At 37.1% G+C, this 7,289-nt stretch overlaps 1 long non-coding RNA gene across 1 annotated transcript; it reads right to left on the bottom strand.

Annotated features, from left to right (window-relative positions):
- Positions 1-253: 253 nt before the first annotated feature.
- On the bottom strand, positions 254-6,844 carry LOC139713915 (uncharacterized). The gene is made up of 4 exons (XR_011709658.1): positions 6,106-6,844; positions 4,896-4,961; positions 3,457-3,534; positions 254-1,659 (listed from the first exon to the last, which is right to left on the bottom strand). It is a non-coding gene; the product is annotated as an uncharacterized lncRNA (long non-coding RNA).
- Between the last annotated feature and the right edge of the window lie 445 nt (positions 6,845-7,289).

Raw genomic sequence — 7,289 nt, 5'->3', positions numbered from 1 at the left:
ATTCACAACCTAATCGTATTGACACATTTTGTCTCCCTGAGCAACGCTCCCTAGCGTCCGATGCAAACAGTGCAATGTTGTAGACAATGGGCTTTCACAAAAAGAGTTTCAGGACAGTACATGGAGCCACTTTAAATGTGGAAAATGGGTGAAATTTGAGCATTTCACTAGACCTTTGAAATTTGACCTCTGGCCTAGTTCACTCAAAAGCTAATCAAGTGATTACCACATCACACTTCATCATTTTGGACCAGGTTGGGGGAAATTTGTTCTTTCCAGTCTGAAGTTATTGCATTGAAGGATAAATTTCATGATTTGACCTTTGGCCTCCAGCTGAGTTAACTAACAAGCTAATGAAATGATTGCCTTATCACACTTCATCCTTGGACCAAGTTTGGGGAAATTTGCTCCTTCCCGTCTCGAGTTATCATGTAAACGGATAAATTTCTTGCTTTGACCTTGACCTTTGACCTTTGACCTCATGCTGATTTCAACCCAAATCTGATCATGTGATTGCCCCATCACACAACATCCTTGGACCAAGTTTGGGATAATTTGCTCCCACCAGTCTTGAGTTATCATGTAAACGGATAAATTTCTTGATTTGACCATGATCTTTGACCTTTGATCTCTCGCCGATTTCACCCCAAATCTACTCAAGTGATTGCCCCATCACACTTCATCCTTGCACCAAGTTTGGGGAAATTTGCTCGTTCCAGTCTTGAGTTATCGCGTAAACGGATAAATTTCATGATCCGACCTTGACCTTTGACCTCAGGCCAATTTCACCCTAAATCTAATCAAGTGAATGCCTTATTCTTCTATTTCCTCTTCACTTCCTGTGAAGGCAATGATTGCTTATTGACAAATAATGGGCAAATATAGAATATTTTGTTTGACCTTTGACACAAATATACTTAGGACAGATATCAGATATGCTACAAAAACATGTCCGCTTCAAGTAATGCACAATACATCTATAAAATGTGGATGTAGTATACTGCACAAGTGGACGCTTTCCTCCTTTATACACTTTGTTAAAAAAATTAAATGCAAACACACACACATTCTCTTTGATTACAAATAATCCATTGCAGTCCATGGTATAACATGCAGATCTAATGTCAATAACTTCCATACTTCTTAGGAAGGATAGATACAATTGTGATGTTTGTTTTATTTCAGCAATGAATTTATGATATCTTACCTTTCACAAGTGTCATGTGATGAGTTTCTTTTCACACCTTCTTAGAAAATACAATTAGTCATGCAAAACATTTGCAATTGTGCATGGAATGTTTGTTCATGGTTTGATAATTCAATGGAAGTTTATACACATAACCATTTCTTGCAGCTATGATTTTCATCATGGTGATCCCTAATAATTGCGACCCATATCTTTGTGTGTGTACATATATAGCTCTTGTATTCTTTTCCTCATTGAGTTAAGAGGAATTCAATGAGAATTTAGTTTCTTTTGTTTGATAATGTTATAAACCCTGTATTTAATCTTAGTCCAGGGTAGTTTCGCAAGTACAGGATATTTCTCTTGACACTCAATGCATTCTACTTTCCCTGGGACTTTGAAAGTCCTATAATTTGTTTTGAAGAATGTGTCCACAGCATGCTGTTGGGCTGTTGTCCAGGTAATACGTTCAGCTGAAAAAAAGAAAAAGAAAAGAAGAGCTTTTGTAGGTGAGTGAAAAGAATTCACGTACGTATTTGATAACTTCAGGACAGCCACATGTGATGCAAAAATTCGACTAAAATTGAAAACTTTTCAAAATCTGTTTTACTTAGTAATGTACAGATGTCACATATATGTACGTGCAAACCATGGAACCAAGGAACTGGGACAAATGATTCAGAAAATGTCAAACACTGGGACATTCCTGAATTCCCTATACATTACTATGGACAAATTTTTATCTATTTTTTTTTTTTTACAAAAAAAGTTTGTGAAGGGTGAAATTTGCTCTTCCTGTTAACCCGAGAAATAGGGACTGTCTCTGTCAAACAGGTACAGTTGGTAGGTATTATTTCATCATTTTTTCACTTGACCTTTTTCAAACCCCTATATTGTCCCACTTGAATTACTAATAGTGTGGTGTATTTTAAGCTTGGTAAAAGAATCAAAATAAATGGCGGTAATTTGTCCATGCAGTATTCTTTAAAGACCATTTCAGAAGCAAAACCAATCAGTAGAAAGCTAAGAAGTAGAATACAACAATGAAAGTTTCGTGCATTTTCACCGCTTACCAGCTGAGCATTTTGCTTCAGCAACACTAAAATATGCGAGCTTCAAATATAGGCTTCATTGCACCCCTCACATGTTCCAGTGAAGGACGTGGGCTTACCAAGAAGAAGAAGAAGAAGAAGAATTATCTGACATCATGTCATGAGAGAGCAAGGCTGTGATTACATTGGTTTTACATTGAAAAAATGGATTATTTTTTATTTTCCACATCAAGAATTTGAATTTTTTATAGTAGAACCTCAAAGAATGGCTTATTATAAATCAATAGAAAGCTTGTGAGCTAAAGAACTTAAATGTAAGAAGAAATTTATCTATAATGCTCAAATATGTTAATTACAGTCACAATTTTCATATGCACCTCCTAGCGACCAGAAATGGCAAAAACCAGTCGTCTTTTCCTTTCCAAAGCCTGTGACGTCATTGGTTGTAGCAAGTTGCGTGAAACCGGCTAGTAAACAAACACAATACTAACGCAAGTAATCACACCTTAGTTCTCATGAGACGATGTCAGAGAATTCTGGCTGATGTACAATGCAATACAGCCCATCTTCAGAGCTTGTGAATTTGAGTTCTAAAGTAAATACTCGGCTGGCAATCCGTGAAAATGCATGAAACTTGCATTGTTGTATTTTGTAGCTTACAAGCATTCCATTAGTGTTTAATTTGTCAATTCAAATTTTTGCTTCCAATAAGGTCTTCAAGATTAATACAAACAAAATGGATTCACGTCTGAGTCAACTTTCTGTGTATTCACACGTAACTTAACTGTGATAGAATTATAAACCTGAACATAGTGCGACAGGTATGTTGTCTTGACTCTTCACTACCTTGACATATCATATTAACCCATTCACTACTATATTCTGTAAATCCCCATAGACTTTGTACAGGGCCCACCCGGTTCCCATAGGCAACGGGTTAAAGAAGCTATAACCTGAAATTTCTTTAAATTTGACCTGTGACCTTTAACCTTCATACTCTAGATCTCCAGATTTTCTTCCCAGGGTGATACATGCTTTGAACAGGTTCAAAGTTTTAATCTCAAACAGTTCTTGAGATTAGGTTAAGCTGATGGATCTATGGATGGACAACCTAAAAACAATTTCTCTGGCACCACCTTTGGGTTGACCGAGAGATAAGTAAATACACCCCCTTAAAATAGGACTACCAGCAAAATATGAACTACATGTAATGGTTACCTTTTGATCTCTTTGCAACAGGATGGCTCCTGCTTGGCTTCATAGTCCCACACGGTCCATCGCTCTCATCTGAGAGCTCTGGGAAGAAAAAAACAACCCATTAATATCCTACATTAATTTACCATGGCAATGCAGTTTCCAACACATTAAAACATGACGTCTTGCTTGAAAAATTAGGAAGTAGTTCGATCCGCAATATTTCTACCTGATTTATTGCCATATGCCGTTACCATGGCAATGCAGTTTCTGACACATTCAAAAAAGAGGTCTTGCATATCTTCACCATAAGACCAATGTGTGTGCCAAATTTTATGAGCATTGCCCAGAAACTGAGGAAGAAGATTTGCATCGGACGGACCAGCCGACCAACCACACGCTGATCCCTATACACCTCCTTCAAATTTAGTTTGGCTGTGGTATTAAAAAAAAAAAAAAAATCATATAAATTAGCACAAGTGGAGTGCAACTGGCAGTCTCCCCTGCATTATGCAATTCATGGCAACATTCTTGACTTTGTGACATGGAAATATCACACAAATTCTTTAATATCCCTAAAAGTTGTATAGAATGTGCATGTGCATACTTTCTAAATTATGTTAAAAATTCGAAAACTTAACCTTAGGTTAGGTTTTTTTATGTCGATGACGCCGCCATTTAAAAACGGCGCCTATGTCTCGCTTCTACTATGCAGGCGAGAGAAATATTTGGGACAAAATTTCATGTGTCTGTGTAGAAATTCTGTATTCCTAATGTAGTACAGTACTTTACTGAACAACTTTGTGAGGACATTCATCTGTGAATGTAACACAGAACTTATTTCAATAAATGTATGAGGACATTACAACGCAAAAATAACAGTTCTTGTTTGGATTAATGTTACATATGAAACACAGAACTAGTATGCATAAATGTACGAGGACCTTACACAGAAATGTAACACAGAACTTATTTCCATAGATGCATGAGGATATTACATTGCAAAAATAACAGTTCTTGTTTGGATTAATGTTACATATGAAACACAGAACTAGTATGCATAAATGTACGAGGACCTTACACAGAAATGTAACACAGAAATTGTTGCCATAAATGTATGAGGACATTAAACAGCAAAGAAAAAACACAGTGCTTGTTCGCACAAAGTATGAGGGCATCAAAACTGCAAATATGACACAGACATTTTTCACCTATACAAAGGAGGACATTCCATTGTTGAATTTATAACTTCTCTTCCGTTCTTCTTTTTCTTTCTCTATTGTGCCTTTTTTTGCACCTCTTTTAAAAGCCAATGAAAAAGCATTTCCCCTCCCCCAGATATTAATTGGACTACTTTGTATTCATTCGTACTTTTCTATTAAACTTTCTAAATACATGTTCTTTGCTTTTAACTTTTTCCAAGTTGAAATAGGACCATCAGAAAAATATGTACTAATAGTTACCTCTTGATCTCTTTCCAATTCCATGGCTCTTGCTTAACTTAGTTCCATCCCTCTCATCTGAGGGCTCTAGAAAAAAAAAATAGTTGCAACACAAAGTACAATCTTATAGCCAACTAAATCACTCCACACAACTTAATGCTGTTTATTGCATTTAATATCTGAGATTACTACAAATAATATACCATGGCACCATACCACTCCAGTGTGCATGAATATCACTTTTAATTATGGGAAATGTATCAGGATACATTTAAAGTAGGAAATTGGTCTTATTCAAATGACACCGTGTCAGCCATATATGACGATGATCCATCGAATGGTTCTTAAATTATCGTGAGAAAGGGCAATTTTCATGTATACAGTGACATCTATGACCTTGACCTTTAACCTCATGACTTTCAAATCTAATCAGACCATTGTTCCTCCCCATATGCATACATGAGCCAAGTTTGAAGTTGATCCGTCAAATGGTTAACTTATTGTGAGAACAACCCATTTTTATGTATATGACTTCTATGACCTTTGACCTTTGACCTTGAGACCCACTCATCTAATCAGATCATTGTTCCTCCCATATGCATACATGAGCCTAGTTTGGAGTTGATTCGTCAAATGGTTCTGAAGTCATCACGAGAACAAAAACGCGACGGACGGACAGACAGCAGACTGACGGACGGACAACCCGAAAACATAATCCCTCCAGCACCCACCTTTGGTGGGCGAAGGCATACAAAATTTAGGCCATGCATACATTCTTCAAGATAACAGAAAGAGCAAAATAAGATTAAGCATGACACATTACTAATAACATGTTTACTCAATTTCAGCTTATGATATGTTACATGTAGACATAGGGATACCCACCATACACCCATATTTTCATGAAGTACAATGTTTTCATGAAATACTTTATTGGCAAAAAATGAAGTAGAATATATAATAAAGAAGTTTGGAAGACACAAATTCCTTTGAGAAACCTTGAGATATGGATTACTGACCAAACACTACACTAACCAGTTAAATATCTGTGATGTCAGTAGATGTATTTCTAGGTACATTTAACTTCTTTTAATTTGAATATCATGAGGACACAGTTGTTTAAAAAAAAGAAATGATGCCAGATGCAATATAAATATAAAAGTAACTGAATATCAGTAATAGGATGGTGTGCAAACAAGGTGTAACTCTAAGATACATTAAATAAACTTACGTCTACTTGACTGGTCATCTTCTTGAACATCTCCATCAGGGGCATCGTCTTCTTCACACGACTCTGCAGTGAAAATAGAGAGATGAGAGACTTGGGAGAGGGGGTTTGTCCAATGTTTCAAATTTTAGAAAGACAGTTGACTTCAGAAAGGTTGACCTACTTAAAGCACAATTCTCCGGTATGTGGCACTTTCAGTAGCTGTCATTCTAATTATGTTAAATGATCCCTCAACAGCCTACTATACAGATTTCTCCTCTGGACGTCACAGCCTTGTGGCCCTATACACCGCACCTCAAGTGGGCACAGAGTACTCCAAGTACCTCTTCACCTTCAAATGTTTTACATCATGTGTAGGTGGGCTCAACAGGAGAAAGATCCAGCTGGTCTTCACACTAGACAACAAGAGTGGGAATATCCTTGGACGTCATGTGTTGGATGTCAGGGTATGCGCTTGCCCAGGGAGGGATTGGAAAACGGAAGAGAAAGCCTTTGAGAGGTCCAAAGCACCTCAGAAGAAACCCCTCGAGAGGTTGGAGCAAAGTGACATTAGTGGTGGGCGTTACATCTTTCTCAAAGAAGGCGAAGAAGGACAAAGAGACGTTCTACATTCTGGTTCAAGGGTGTGAGAAGTATGAACTCTTCAGGAAGATCAAGGAGAGTCTTGACTTGATGGACTATGTTGAACCGAGTCAGATCAGCCAGTACAGACAACAACAAGCTCAGCAACAAATGCAACTGAATCAACATATCTGCGATGAGCTGCAACGTTACTACAGGAAAATAAGTCGAAGACACTGGGTGGGAATGAGAAACAACAGTGGCACACCTCTCTCTCTCTCGTCCGTTTTTCTTCTATGCATATTTTACAAGTGTTACAGTGCATAGTTTTACTTATTTTGTTATTCTTATAAGTGGATTATGATTTCATTCATGTCATGTTTTAAATCTTGGAGTGCTACACAGCTATGTCAAACATTCACTGTAATTGATCGCTACTTACTAACTACAGGGGAAAATGTATTAGTTGTGAATATGACAATAAGATTGTACATACGTTTTGTACACACTTTTCAGAACTCATGGTGTCACAGTCACTGTGTTACAGAACATGTATTTATAATCTATGTCATAATTCTACTGTCAATTAATTCTTTCCACTGGGTTCTACTTGGTTATTGTCATTG

The sequence above is a fragment of the Diadema antillarum genome, unplaced genomic scaffold (assembly GCF_040938485.1).
Source record: "Diadema antillarum isolate AM-2024a unplaced genomic scaffold, OU_Dant_1.0 scf00000044, whole genome shotgun sequence".
Lineage (NCBI taxonomy): Eukaryota > Metazoa > Echinodermata > Echinoidea > Diadematoida > Diadematidae > Diadema > Diadema antillarum.
Note: the sequence above shows the minus strand (reverse complement) of the source record. Positions and strands in the feature narration are given on the sequence as shown.